The sequence below is a fragment of the Triturus cristatus genome, chromosome 5_1 (assembly GCF_964204655.1).
Source record: "Triturus cristatus chromosome 5_1, aTriCri1.1, whole genome shotgun sequence".
NCBI lineage: Eukaryota > Metazoa > Chordata > Amphibia > Caudata > Salamandridae > Triturus > Triturus cristatus.
In genome coordinates, this window is record NC_140587.1 from 39,222,508 (window position 1) to 39,230,451 (window position 7,944).

The window sequence follows — 7,944 nt, forward strand, 5'->3', positions numbered from 1 at the left end:
AAGTGCACCCCACTACAGTAAATGCACTGCTCTCAGGGCAGTCACGGACTAGGGCGGTTTCAAAGTTACTCTGTGTTTCGCTGTGGCGGCAGCGCCCACCTGCACTTTAAAGAAGGATTAGAGATACCTTTGCAGGAGGGTGCAGTGACTGACTGCACCCCCCTGCAAGGGGATGTCTGGGGAGTCCATGGGACCCTCTTTCCCCCCTCCAGACAGCTGCCATCAGGGGGGATACTGATAGGTCACCACTTTTTTGTGTTACACTTTAGTCTGCCTCCTGACAACTTCTTTAGCTTTGCGCATGCGTCCATAATACAGCGCGGCACAGAGGCTAAGAGATTCTGTCATTTGCACTGGGCTTTACCTTCATGAAAATGAGGGAATGCCCTCTTGAGATAGAGCTGGCACTACATGTGTGCAAGCGCTATCTGTATTACAGAAGGGTTTGCAAAAACGTTTGCGACCCCTTCTCTAATACCAAAGTGCCCTGGGGGTGCATAAAGTGAGTGTACATGCCTTTTGCACCGCTGGTGCACTTTCAGTAATATGGCCCATTATGAGGTAAAGTATGGCGTATATGTAAATACACGCTGTTCGCACAGACTAAAAGATGCTCTTCGTTTATTCCAAAAAGCACTTTAGAGCTAAAGAGGAATCTTGCCCATGTAAACCGAAGGTAAATTTCATACCAAAGACAGATTGACAGAGCAGTGGATTTATATATAATTCATGAAGTTTTTATTTAGTGCCCAGGGTTGATTTGTGGCTACCTCCAGTTGCTAAACAATTTTCGCAAAATTAAGCAGAATAAAAGCTAGGCAGTAGGTGCAGTATGAACCAAATGTGGAAGATCTTTTATTCTTCAATTGCTTCTCCAGAAGTCAAATGCATATCTAAGTAATTCTCTTTTGAGATGTAGTGTCTGAGAGAAACGATGGATTAAACCCAGATCTTTAGTGACTGGGGGTGAATGTTTCATTGTTCAGCATTCTGTGCATCATTTGTGCCTTTTGCTTCCCTAAGTGAGAAGGGTATGCCCAGATGTGGGTTCTGTGCTCACTGCGCCTCTGGATTTAAGCTAGCCTGGCTATTAGGGGTGATGCACTGAAAACGGTCCCAGGATGCTTGTTTCCAGTCCAGGGAGAGCCTGGCTTGGAAGTTGGGGATGGACTGTTCCCATGAGGCAAAACAGATTTGCATATGTTTGTGTCCAAACTGGTCTTTACATCTTGGTCTTATCTTGTAACATTTGCGGTGCATTCAAATGTCAAGCTCTCGCTTCAGAGGCGGTTTGGTGTTTACTTTTCTTTCTCTAACGTCAAAGTGAGAGAATGTATGTGACAATCCTGCTGAGCATCCATGTAAGAGGAGAGGGGGTAGGATTTTTTTTCCTAGCACATAAAAAAATGAACTGTGCTGATTTTTCCAAATAGATTAATATCAGTACAAATGGAGCAATTTTTTTTTAACTCTAAAGTGTGCTGGAAACAAATATTTGACAATGATAAAAACACATCGATACACTAGGTGATGACTTATGCACACATTATTGTTTGTGTGGTGTTTTACCCCATTTTGGTATAAATGTAATGCTCATTTTAATTGAAAATATGTTGTCTTTAAGGGTAGCGCGCTACCACACCATGCATACTCCACTTTACACCACTCCACTTCGCTCTATGCCCTTCTACTCTGACACGCCACTCCACTGTACAACATGCTACTCCACGCCAAGGCACTCCACAAGATGCAATGACACTCCCCTCCACACCACTTACCCCACACTACTCTAACCCACTCCACCCCAATCTATTACACTCTTTTCTATACTAGGATTTAAACTTATAAACTGCAAGTAACAAAAGGGGCTCTCTGACAGAAGCAGTAATGCAGTGATCTATTTACATTGCATGCACTTTGTGATCTGTATGGTTCACCTGCTTTGCATCAGGCATTTTGACCTCCTCTACTACTTTATAATGAGTCAAACCTTTCACTAGACAAAAATCAGAGCTCTCTGCAGCTTGTCCATCAATCTCCAGAGTTATCCAGCCAAAGTGAAGCAGAGAAGCCAGTATTGATCCCAAGTTTTCTGGTACCACATTGTTCAGCCACTAAATGTACATACTTCTCCAAGTCCACCTTAACACCTCCCAAGTCCCTGACCACTACCCTGCACGCATCAGTGCGGTCACACCACAACCAAATATTTTTGACCCTAGGGAAAATATTTGTGAGTACCCATGTTCTATTGTAAATGTGATAACATGCAAATGTGTGTGAATGGGACGCATATCTGTTAAAACATTGACATGGCAAAAGGTCAAGAAAATGCAGGCGAGTGGCTAGATTGTGTGGGGAGGTGCAGATAAGTTTAGCCTAATGGATGCTAATAATGGAGCACAGGGGCACGTGCCTATTTGCCTAAACTGGAATCCCAGGTAACGATTTGGTCATTTTTCCTATTGGAGTATCTGGGCCAGTCCCATTCATTGTTTGTAACTCTTAGAGCCTTTGCTAACCATCTCATCTTCAATTGCAGGTTTGCAGTCTGTAAGGTATTTGGATTTGAATGATCAGGCGTGAGTACCCACATAGACAAGGTAATCCTGTTTATGTTCCACATTGGATTTGGGGGGTGCTGGGTAAATAGATTCACAATATGCACCCCTTTTCTTTTGCAGGTTTGTGTGACCGTGCTACAAATACAGGCGTACAGGCAGACTTGAGTACAGGCAGAACAAACAGGTAATTGTTTGGTAGAGTTAAACTGTGGTGCATCTTGTGTATTGTAGTATAACAACATACCTTACCCATGTTTTCTTCTGTTGAAGGTTTCGCAGACAGTACCCCATACATTTGAATGGGAATACGTGAGTACAAGCAGAGCAGGTCATTGTTTGGTAGAGTTAAACTGTGGTGCATCTTGTACATTGTAGTATAACAACGTACCTTACCCATGTTTTCTTCTGTTCTAGGTTTCGCAGAGAGAACCCCACACATTTGAACGGGAATATGTGAGTACAAGCAGAGCAGGTAATTGTTTGGTAGAGTTAAACTGTGGTGCATCGTGTGCATTGTAGTATAACCACATACCTTACCCATGTTTTCTTCTGTTCTAGGTTTCGCAGACAGTACCCCACACATTTGAACGGGAATATGTGAGTACAAGCAGAGCAGGTAATTGTTTGGTAGAGTTAAACTGTGGTGCATCGTGTGCATTGTAGTATAACCACATACCTTACCCATATTTTCTTCTGTTGCAGGTTTCGCAGACAGTACCCCACACCTTTGAACGGGCATACGTGAGTACAAGCACAACAGGTAATTGCTTGGTAGAGTTCCCTTATGGTGCACATGGTATATTGCTGTATCACAAATTTACAATGTGCTGAAATAATCTTTACTTCTATTGTAGGCTCTACGGACAGTTCTACATCTAAGTTTGGAAGGGCAGGGCAGTGAACAGAAAATTCCAGGTAATTACACTCTATGTTTTGCCGGCGATGCCTCCCTATTATGTGACAGATTGCAATCATAAGCATAGGCATCAACTTTAGCCATGTTCCTTTATTTTGCAGGCTTTGTGGGGTAGCAGGCTAAACCCAGTTATCACAAATATGTTCAAGCGCAAAGTTGTACCTTCTGCAGAGTGTGATGCTTCACCACAAAGGAAGAAATGTTGCCTTGTATTCAAGGAAGAGTGGATGAAACAAATTGCGGAGGCTGAGACACAGAAATCACGAAGCAAGGTTTGCGTGCAACTTGGGAAACTATTTCAATACAGTCCAGACGTGGGCTTGATTTGCAAAGCATATGCAGAAGCCAAGATTGTTGGGGACTTTTCTACAGGGAAGAAATGGAGTGATGGCTGGAAACTGGATTACATGAAACACCATCTACTTAGCAAAGTACACGAGTCTGCCATGGTGATATTGAGAAATAGAAGTGCTGCTGCCAGGTTTGGTTTTGGAGTGCGGGCAATGCTGACAGAAACTGCCACTGACAAAGCAAATAGAATGGAAGTAGTTGAACGACAAAGCTCCCTGCCTGAGGAGATCAAGATTCTCATCAACAATGTGTTGCAGGCAGTCAAGATGAATACTTCAATGTTATCTGTAAAAGACATCCATGACCACCTAGCTTTGTATGTGAAGATACCAGACAGCTGGAGGAGCAAGAACTATGTCTTTGAGTTCCTTGATGCCATCAATAGCGTGATATACTGCAAAGGAATGGCAGAACTTTGTAACGCTTTGTATCACACATTGATAATTGATGAGAGCACAGATATTTCTGTTACAAAAATGCTCATCCTGTACTTCAAGTTCCGACCTGTAACTTCAACAGAGCACAAAACACTGTTTGGGGGCATAGTGAAGCTGACTAGTTGTAATGCTGAGGCTATCACTACTGCTGTGAAAGAATTCTACACTGCCAATGAACTGGACCTCATGAAAATGGTCATGTTCACATCCGATGGTGCGTCTTTGATGCTGGGTAAAAATAATGGTGTTGGTACTTGCCTTAGCAAAACCAAAGGGAATGATGGACGGAGTGTTGAACATTGCAAGCACTCACCCCCAGTCAACTGATCTGGGTTTAATCCATCACCGTTCTTTAGCCCACTCTGCCACCCCTGTTCCGACATGGCCATATGCAAATCAGTCTGACCCTGTGCCTCATGGGAACAGTCCAGCCCGAACTGCCAAGCCATGTCCTCCCTGGACCGGAAACAAGCTTCCTAGGACCGGTTTCTGGCATTTCAGCTGTCTTCAGCCAGGCTTGCTTGAATCCAGTGGCAAAGTGAGCAAGGGACTCACGTCTGAGCATACCCTGCCAACCTATGGCGAACAAAGCAAAACCAAAGGGAATGATGGACGGAGTGTTGAACATTGCAAGCACTCACCCCCCGTCAACTGATCTGGGTTTAATCCATCACCGTTCTTTAGCCCACTCTGCCACCCCAGTTCCGACATGGCCATATGCAAATCAGTCTGACCCTGTGCCTCATGGGAACAGTCCAGCCCGAACTGCCAAGCCATGTTCTCCCTGGACCGGAAACAAGCTTCCTAGGACCGGTTTCTGGCATTTCAGCCGTCTTCAGCCAGGCTTGCTTGAATCCAGTGGCAAAGTGAGCAAGGGACTCACGTCTGAGCATACCCTGCCAACCTATGGCGAACAAAGCAAAACCAAAGGGAATAATGGACGGAGTGTTGAACATTGCAAGCACTCACCCCCAGTCAACTGATCTGGGTTTAATCCATCACCGTTCTTTAGCCCACTCTGCCACCCCAGTTCCGACATGGCCATATGCAAATCAGTCTGACCCTGTGCCTCATGGGAACAGTCCAGCCCGAACTGCCAAGCCATGTGCTCTCTGGACCGGAAACAAGCTTCCTAGGACTGGTTTCTGGCATTTCAGCCGTCTTCAGCCAGGCTTGCTTGAACCCAGGGGCAAAGTGAGCAAGGGACTCACGTCTGAGCATACCCTGCCAACCTATGGCGAACAAAGCAAAACCACAGGGAATGATGGACGGAGTGTTGAACATTGCAAGCACTCACCCCCAGTCAACTGATCTGGGTTTAATCCATCACCGTTCTTTAGCCCACTCTGCCACCCCAGTTCCGACATGGACATATGCAAATCAGTCTGACTCTGTGCCTCATGGGAACAGTCCAGCCCGAACTGCCAAGCCATGTCCTCCCTGGACCGGAAACAAGCTTCCTAGGACCGGTTTCTGGCATTTCAGCCGTCTTCAGCCAGGCTTGCTTGAATCCAGTGGCAAAGTGAGCAAGGGACTCACGTCTGAGCATACCCTGCCAACCTATGGCGAACAAAGCAAAACCACAGGGAATGATGGACGGAGTGTTGAACATTGCAAGTACTCACCCCCAGTCAACTGATCTGGGTTTAATCCATCACCGTTCTTTAGCCCACTCTGCCACCCCAGTTCCGACATGGCCATATGCAAATCAGTCTGACCCTGTGCCTCATGGGAACAGTCCAGCCCGAACTGCCAAGCCATGTCCTCCCTGGACCGGAAACAAGCTTCCTAGGACCGGTTTCTGGCATTTCAGCCGTCTTCAGCCAGGCTTGCTTGAATCCAGTGGCAAAGTGAGCAAGGGACTCACGTCTGAGCATAACCTGCCAACCTATGGCGAACAAAGCAAAACCAAAGGGAATGATGGACGGAGTGTTGAACATTGCAAGCATTCACCCCCAGACAACTGATCTGGGTTTAATCCATCACCGTTCTTTAGCCCACTCTGCCACCCCAGTTCCGACATGGCCATATGCAAATCAGTCCGACCCTGTGACTCATGGGAACAGTCCAGCCCGTACTTGCCTTAAACAATCCATTTCCCATCTATTTGAGCATCATTGTGTCGCTCATCGAGAAGATTTGAGAGTTGATGATGCCTGGAAGAGGGTTCCAATGATTAAAGAGATGGAGACATTATTGAGGACTGTCTACACTGTGTTCTCCAGATCTCCTGCAAGGAAGTCCAAGCTGGATGAAATGGCATCGGTCACTGATTGTGAAGTAGTCTCTTTTCGACCATTGAATGAAGTTCGGTGGCTTTCAAGGCATTTTGCAGTTGGTGCACTAATTCGGAATTACGAGGCGGTTCTTAAGTACTTTGAGCATGAGAAAGCTGAAGTGAATGATTCAGTTGCTAAATATTGTCACAAAAAGCTATCCAACTGAAACTACCATATTTCCCTTGCAGTACTTAATGACATTCTGAGTGAATTTGCATCTTTGTGCAAACTGTTCCAAAAAAGTTATTTGACTACTGTTGAAGCTGTACAGTATGCGAGAGCAAAGATCGGCCAAATTAAGGAACAGTATTTGGGGGACACTGTCTTTTGGAGCAGCAATATAAGAGATATGATGGTGGTGTACAAGGAAAGGCAAGAGCTTGTCAGTGGTCCTATTTTGTCTTTTGGTTCCCTTCTTTGTGAGCACGTGCAAAAAAGGTTCCCTGAAGATGAACTGAAAGAATGGGCAAGTTTTGAAATCCAGGCAATGGCAACACAATCACATTTTGATTTTGGAACTAAGAATATACAAAGACTTGTTGAAAAGCATAAAAATGTCTTGTTCCTGGGTGATTGCGAAACACCAGAAGATGTTGTTCGACAATACAGAGACTATAAATATGTGGTGGCAGAACATGTAAAGGGTGGATTATTTACCACCTTTCAAGACATGGTGGATTTCACTGTACGCAATGCTGCTCAGTATAGTGTGGTGTCTCATCTTGTTAATGTCTGCGCAACGTTTCAAGCATCTAGCGCAGATTGTGAACGAGGATTCAGCCTCATGAATGCTATCAAGAGTAAATTGAGGAATAGACTAGAGCAGAAGCATTTGGATATGCTGATGAGGACAAAGGCCTACCTCCTGAATGGGAAAGTTGACCTTGATAGAGTTTATCAGCACTGGAAAAATGCCAAAGATCGCCGTGAGAAGCAACCCTGTCACCCATCTAGTGATGCCACTTGACATGTCTGAACGGCCCTCTCCCACAGTCCATGTTTGCCTGGATGTCAAAGTTTTACAAACTATCTCTGGCGGGATAGCCCAACATTACTCAGTAGCTTTCACATCAAATTGTAAATATGTTATGTAATTTTGTAACTTATTGTGTATATGTGATATTGTATAGGCTCTCAACATTTCCCCACCCAATGAACAGTGCTCCAGTTAAGAATATTTGGTCAAATCTAATGATGGTACCACCATTGGAGTCTTGTGCTTTTCTTAACCTGAAGTGTACTTGCCTGTGTAACCAATTCATGTCATGGCGTGTTTATCCAATTTGCAAACCGGCCTTAAGACCCTTAACGTGGCGCTGTATGTGTGAAAATGCACCATCTTTTCACTTTTTTAAGTAAACGTTTGGAGAATATTTGGCACTGCACACGCGTGTGGT

At 44.9% G+C, this 7,944-nt stretch overlaps 1 pseudogene; it reads left to right on the forward strand.

Annotated features, from left to right (window-relative positions):
• Window positions 1-3,620: 3,620 nt before the first annotated feature.
• On the forward strand, window positions 3,621-7,514 carry LOC146830100 (E3 SUMO-protein ligase KIAA1586-like; annotated as a pseudogene).
• The last annotated feature ends 430 nt before the right edge of the window (window positions 7,515-7,944 follow it).